The sequence below is a fragment of the Phoxinus phoxinus genome (genome assembly GCF_949152265.1).
Source record: "Phoxinus phoxinus genome assembly, chromosome: 12".
NCBI classification, from domain to species: domain Eukaryota; kingdom Metazoa; phylum Chordata; class Actinopteri; order Cypriniformes; family Leuciscidae; genus Phoxinus; species Phoxinus phoxinus.
Window position 1 is genome coordinate 8,450,882 of NC_136887.1, and position 7,846 is coordinate 8,458,727.

Consider the following 7,846-nt stretch of genomic DNA (forward strand, 5'->3'; position numbering starts at 1 on the left):
CACCTGGATGATGTGGCGGCAGCCATATTGCACCAGAACGCTCACCACACACCAGCTTACTGGTGGAGAGGAGACAGTGATGAAGCCAATTAGTATTGGAGGATGATTAGGAGGCCATGATGGACAGAGGCCACTGGGCAAATTTGGCCAGGACACCGGGGTTACACCCCTACTCTTTTTCGAAGGACATCCTGGGATTTTTAATGACCACAGAGAGTCAGGACCTCGTTTTAACGTCTCATCCGAAGGACGGTGCTCTTTGTCAGTATAGTGTCCCTGTCACTACACTGGGGCGTTAGGACCCACACAGACCACAGGGTGAGCGCCCCCTGCTGGCCTCACTAACACCTCTACCAGCAGCAACCTGGTTTTTCTCAAGAGTCTCCCATCCATGTACTAACCAGACTCAGCCCTGCTCAGCTTCAGTGGGAAACCAGTCTTGGGCTACAGCCAGGGGGATACGGCTGCTGCATAGTTCAATGAATTGAACTGCATAGTTCAATGAATATCACCATGACCCATGGATCTTCCTGCTTTTGGATCTTATTTGATTGACAACTTCTTTATCACTAATGACCACCATTTTCTCTATACTTGTGTGATTTTCAAGCTGATTATTGACACTTGATCTAAATCAGGACAGGATGTTAAATTCCCCATGTGTAAAAACCTGTGAACATTTAATTAAAGTTTGTAACTTTTTGTATTTGTTTGTACATTTGACCTCAAAACAAAATACAATGTAAGTAAATGTAGCCTGATAATATCAACAATAATAATAATTATAATAACAACCGAGTAATTATTGATAGTTAAAAACAACTATTTTTGCAATATCTAAGCATTTTCTTCACATTACATCTCAAATTTGAATATGCCATTGAATTGCCCATCTAGGACTAGAACTTACAAAAGCACATTTATTTCATGTTTGTACCTTGTTTAGTCAAAAAGATATACTGAAAAATCGATTTCAGCCTGGCGGTGGCGGCCATTTTGAATTTCTCAATTTTGAGGCATTTTGGGACATTTTTGAGCTTCATATACAGCAGATTTGGATTCAGCACCCCTTAATACCCCTAGAAAAGTTGTATAATATAAATAATCACAAAATGCCTCCAGCACTTTAAATAAGCACATTTTCAGAAATTCTGCCTAGTCTAGATTGATTGATTGCTGATTGTTATACTTTTTCTGTTATTTGTTTATAACTCACAAGTGCAGATTGTTATGTGCTATAATATTTACAGACAGACAGATAGACAGACAGACATGTGTATGTCAAGCATCTGTTGATTTGAACTATTCCATGCTGAGAAAAAAATACTTAATGTTTTTTTATGTATTCTTTTTGACAATAATCAGTGTTGGAATTGGCGATGATGAATGAATACAAACATCATATTTTATATTAACTACTAACAAATCATATTTTATATTAACTACTAACAAATTCTCTTTTTATTTGTGCATAATTTGACAAAAAATGGTGTCATAGATAAAAACACAGCAGGATAAAAATATTTGATATGTGAAATGTACCTGTTTTTATGTATAGGCTACTGTTCACCTCATTTCATTTTGTTGGCTCTTTGGTAACTGGGAAGCACTAACTTTTGAAGAAATCACTTTCACTTGATAAATAGGCTCTTCAAATGTTTTATGTTTATTTATTTTCGGTTTATCATAGTTTTACAATGACTTTTCATAGTTTTAGATTGAAAGTCTAGATAAAAGTCTAGACAAAATATCCATATAAAAGTAATTTAAAACATTCACACTTGATAAAAAAAGAAAAAGGTTAATCTAATTGTTTGAAGCAACAACTAGAACATAAATTCGCGACTTTAAATAAACAACCATTTCCATCCTCAGGACTTCTGGCGCGGTGACGTCGCCTCTGACGTCATAAGCACTCAGTCAACAGGTCGATGTGTAGAGAAGTGAATCTGCGGCGTCGCGCGACATCAAAGGTAGGAGAAACTATATTTACATTATTTCACCATTAGATGGCGACAAAGACTGTCTTTATGGGACAGTCTGTCAGTTGTAGTGAACACGGAGAAGCAAGACGAAAATAACTAGCGTGTCAGGGCGCGGGAAAACCCCTTAACTGTTAAAGTTCATGATATCGCAGCGGACATTCAAACAGATGTTTTATTAGGAATAAGTGACTGAGCTGAAGGAAAATGCTAATGTTATATCTACTGTAAATGCAGGTACTCTCGCTTTCTCAATCTCTCACAATACTCTATAAGCTTCAATTAACAATATCAATGAGAATATGTTTGCGTTGCTAGGATGGTTGCTAGGGGTGTTGTGCAGTGATACATTGGGTGAAGCGATCATTGCCGTGTTTTATCGTGAAGAAAAAAACTTTAACCGTTTTATATATAAATATACTGCAGATAATAGCTTCATTGGTAAATTAAGTTGTTTAGCATTTATAATTCAGTCCACATCATTGTTTCAAAAGTAAACAAGATGATTGTAATAAGTAATGAGAATATTTGGATTAAGTTAATAACCAAAACACAACAGTATGACCTACAATTTAGTACTTTTAAAGGAATAGTTCAACCAAACATATAGTTTAAACCCTGTATGAGTTTATGTCTTCTGCTGAACACAAAAGAAGATATTTTGAAGAGTATCAGTAACCAAACAGTTGATGGACTCCATTGACCTCCATAGTACAGGGGTAAAAACTATTATGGAGGCCAATGGAGTCCATAAACTTTTTGGTTACTGATTCTCTTCAAAATATCTTCTTTTGTGTTCAGCAGGAGAAAGAAACACTACAGGATTGGAACAACTTGAGGGTGAGTAAATGATGACAGGATTTTCATGTTTGGGTGAACTATCCCTTTAACAGCTGTTCATTTAATAGCAAACAGTGCAATATTCATGTTTCAAATCACCCTCTTTGCTGAAATAAGTAACAGAGGCTACAGGTGCCACTTTAGAAAATACATTTACATTACCTAAATTACTTAACATAAAATCCATAATGTTTATCTATCCTGTGTGTTATCAAAAGATGTGATGAAGTTATGAAACTGCCATGAAGTTTTGTGCCAGTTCAGTAAATGTTCTCACTGTGTCATATAACTGAATATATTGTAGTTATAGTAATGTCTCCACCATGCTAATCTGTTTACAGTATCACATGGTATACTGTAATGTAAAACGCTGTGTTTGGTGACATCTGTCTCTCTTCTTCTGATGCATCTCTGATCAATCTGATGTTATACACATTCATTGACTGTTTCCTGTCCCTAGTCTATCCTGCTCTGTTCACAAATGGCTAATCACACACACACACACACACACACACACACACACACACACACACACACACACACACACACACACACACACACACACACTCACTCACTCACTCACTCACTCACTCACTCACTCACTCACTCACTCACTCACTCACTCACTCACTCACTCACTCACACACGCACGTGCACACACACACACACACACACACACACACACACACACTTGATAATAACATAATAAAAGGCTGTGCATTAAATGTTTATAGATTAAACACTTATATTGTGTTGTGAAAAGGATACTTGGTACAATACACAAAATCACCAAGTTAACACAATTGCTGAAATGCTTTTCAAAAATGTACTGATGATCACTGTACACACTCACTCACTCACTCACTCACTCACTCACTCACTCACTCACTCACTCACTCACTCACTCACTCACTCACTCACTCACTCACTCACTCACTCACACACACACACACACTCACTGTCACTCACTCACTCACTCACTCACTCACTCACTCACTCACTCACTCTCACACACACACACACACACACACACACACACACACACACACACACACACACACACACACACACACACACACACACACACACACTCACTCACTCACTCACTCACTCACTCACTCACTCACTCACTCACTCACTCACTCACTCACTCTCTCACACACACACACACACACACACACACACACACACACACACACACACACACACACACACACACACACTCCCTCACGCACGCACGCATGCACACACACACACACTTGATAATAACATTATAAAAGGCTGTGCATTAAATGTTTATAGATGAAACACTTATATTGTGTTGAGAAAAGTATACTTGGTGATTTTGTGTATTGTACCAAGTTAACAAAATCTTTAAACATGCTGAAATGTTTTTAAAAAATGTACTGATGATCTGTTGTGATATTACAGTTTTTTAATTGCTTACACACGAAAATTGGTACTTGAGGCTGACTCAATGAAACCATTCACTCGTGTTCACCTTCAGACCAAGATAGACAGATAGATAGATAGATAGATAGACAGACAGATAGATATATAGATAGACAGACAGACAGATAGATAGACAGACAGATAGATAGATAGATAGATAGATAGATAGATAGATAGATAGATAGACAGACAGACAGACAGATAGATAGATAGATAGATAGATAGATAGATAGATAGATAGATAGATAGATAGTCAGACAGCTTATTTTCGTTAAACTTTATTTGTTTGTATTTGTAGATTGTCATTTCTCATATTGTCAGATTGATTGATTGCTGATTGTTATGCTTTTTTGTATGTTGTCATTTTAATTAGCATTCACAATTGCTGGTTGTTATTTGTTATAATATATTTACAAATAGATAGATATATTGTTAAACAAACAGACAGCTTATTTATGTTCTGCTTTATTTACCGGTATATTCAGTTGCAGATTGTTATTTCTAAAATTGTCAGATTTATTGATTGCTGATTGTTGTTATGCTTGTTTTTGCCCATTTTGTTTAGCATTCACAATAGCAGATTATGTTATAATATATATTTATAGATAGACAGACAGACAGCTTATTTTTGTTATAGTCTACTTGATTTTTCTTATCATGTTTAGTATAGGCTAGTTGCAGATTGTCATTTCTTATATTGTCAGTCAGATTGATTGATTGCTGATTGTTATGCTTTTTCTGTTATTTGTTTACCATTTACAATTGCAAATTGTTATGCTATATACAGATAGACAGATATATAGACACACTATAGACCAATTTCGAGCCGACGTCACAGTTACGTCACAGCGCTAGCTGGAGGCAAAACAAAGGGAAAACTGGATCCAATACAAACCAGCACAGATTCGGCTACATAATAAGGATCTTAAAAATTATTATTACCGTATTATTATTATTACATGTCATCTTGTTTGTTGTTGGGTACAAGAATCGACGGAGTACAGACTCCAATTTAAAATTTTATCGCTTAATGTTTTCTAATGCACATCATTAAATTTACACCGTAATGTCACTCTTTACATTGTCGTATTCTGGCCATGGCGCTGGCTAGACAGAACTGCGGATCGTGACAATTCAGCACATAGTTATAGGCATCTAAAGATTTATTTAGTTTCAGTTTCTTAGTTTCTCTATCGGGTAGGTGTAGAAGTCAGGCCACTCAAACGGAGCTAACGTTAACGTTAATCCTGTCAGATCGTCCATCCATTGTGTACAGGTCAGCCAATCTGGTTCCGTCCGTTAAAATTAACTAGTGAGTGACCTTGCACATTAAGATAAAATTGGATTTTCTCCAGTCATTGTTAAAAAACAAGGTAACAAAACTTGCAAACTAACGGTATAGAAGCGGCCAGAGGGATCGTTGTGCCACCACCTAAGCTCCGCCCACAAAAAACGTCACCATGTTTACTAACAGAAAAGGGGTTTATATTGCCAAAAGTATTGGGGCACACCTCCAAATCATTGAATTCGCTGTTCCAATCACTTCTATGGTTGGCCACAGTTGTATAAAATCAAGCATTTAGTGAAATTGTGAAAGAATGGTTCTCTCTCAGGAGCTCAGTGAATTCAAGCGTGGTACCGTGATAGGTTGCCACCTGTGCCATAAGTCCATTCGTGAAATGTCCTCACTTCTAAATATTCCACGGTCAACTGTTAGTGGTATTATAAAAAAGTGGAAGCAATTGGGAACAACAGCAACTAGGCCATGTAAAATCACAGAGCGGGGTCAGCGCATGCTGAGGCGCACAGTGCGCAGAAGTCGCCAACTTGCTGCAGTCAATAGCTATAGACCTCCAAACTTTGTGTAGCCTTCAGATTATAATAAATAATAATAATAATTCATTACATTTATATAGCGCTTTTCTGGACACTCAAAGCGCTTTTACATAGAAGGGGGAATCTCCTCAACCACCACCAATGTGCAGCATCCACCTGGATGATGCGACGGCAGCCATATTGCGCCAGAACGCCCACCACACATCGGCTTACTGGTGGAGAGGAGACCGTGATGAAGCCAATCAGTATATGGGGATTATTAGGAGGCCATGATGGACAGAGGCCAAGGGGCAAATTTGGCCAGGACACCGGGGTTACACCCCTACTCTTTCGAAGGACATCCTGGGAATTTTAATGACCACAGAGAGTCAGGACCTCGGTTTAACGTCTCATACGAAGGACGGTGCTCTTTGTCAGTATAGTGTCCCCGTCACTACACTGGGGCGTTAGGACCCACACAGACCACAGGGTGAGCGCCCCCTGCTGGCCTCACTAACACCTCTTCCAGCAGCAACCTGGATTTCCCAGAAGGTCTCCCATCCAAGTACTAACCAGGCTTAGCCCCGCTTAGCTTCAGTGGGAAACCAGTCTTGGGCTACAGGGTGATATGGCTGCTGACGATTAGCTCAAGAACAGTGTGTAGAGCTTCATGGAATGGGTTTCCATGGCCGAGCAGCTGCATCCAAGCCTTACATCACCAAGTGCAATGCAAAGCGTGGGATGCAAGTGTAAAGCTCTAGAGCAGTGGAGACATGTTCTCTGACGTGGCGAATCACGCTTCTCTGTCTGGGAATCCGATGGACGAGTCTGAGTTTGGCGGTTGCCAGAAGAACCCCTGTTTTTCAGGGGTTGGGGTTGGGCTTGGGCCCTTAGTTCCAGTGAAAGGAACTCTTAATGCTTCTGCATATCAATACATTTTGGACAATTTCATGCTCCCAACCTTGTGGGAACAGTTTGAGGAGTCATGTTCCCGTTCCAACATGACTGCGCACCAGTGCACAAAGCAAGGTCCGTAAAGACATGGATGATCAAGTTTGTTGTGGAGGAACTTGACTGGCCTGTCAACTGGAGTCCTGACCTCAACCCAATAGAACAGCTTTGGGGTGAATTATACCCCTTTTCCACCAAGGCAGAGCTGGTGCTGGTTCGTAGCCAGAGCCTAGTTTCAAATCGGTTCTTTGTTTTTCGACCACCAAAGCACCAGCTCTGAACCAGTAAAAGTGGCTCTTAAGTAGCACCAAAACATTGCTGGGCTAGAGTAAGAACCGCTTGCGTCAGGGGCTGGGGGCGGGGTTACCGTGACCAACAAGACGAAGAGAAACTTGTGACCGCCATTTTTTAAATAGCTGCTAATCGAGCTAATAGCTGCACGATTGTAATCTCCGTCTATGCAAGTTACGGCGAGCTGCACGAATGTGTTGGATTCGCCGTGTTTGGATGCCAATGTAGTTTCGCAAAGCCATGAGGATCAATAGTAACGCAACGACCGCCATTGTTGATGTAAGACTTGTTCGAGATGCATCGGAGCGGCGCGGACCGATCAGAGCTCCGGGAGTGTGTGGAGAGCATACGACTCCTTGTGCTTTTGGATCGCTTTCGCAGTGCTTTGATGTCACGCGGCGATCGGTCTGCGAGAAGCCGAACCATCTCGAACAAGCCTGGTGTGTTTTTGTTTGGGGCTGCAGCGCTAGCGTTGCTGGGCAACATGAGATGTATACACAGTGACGTAAGATCTG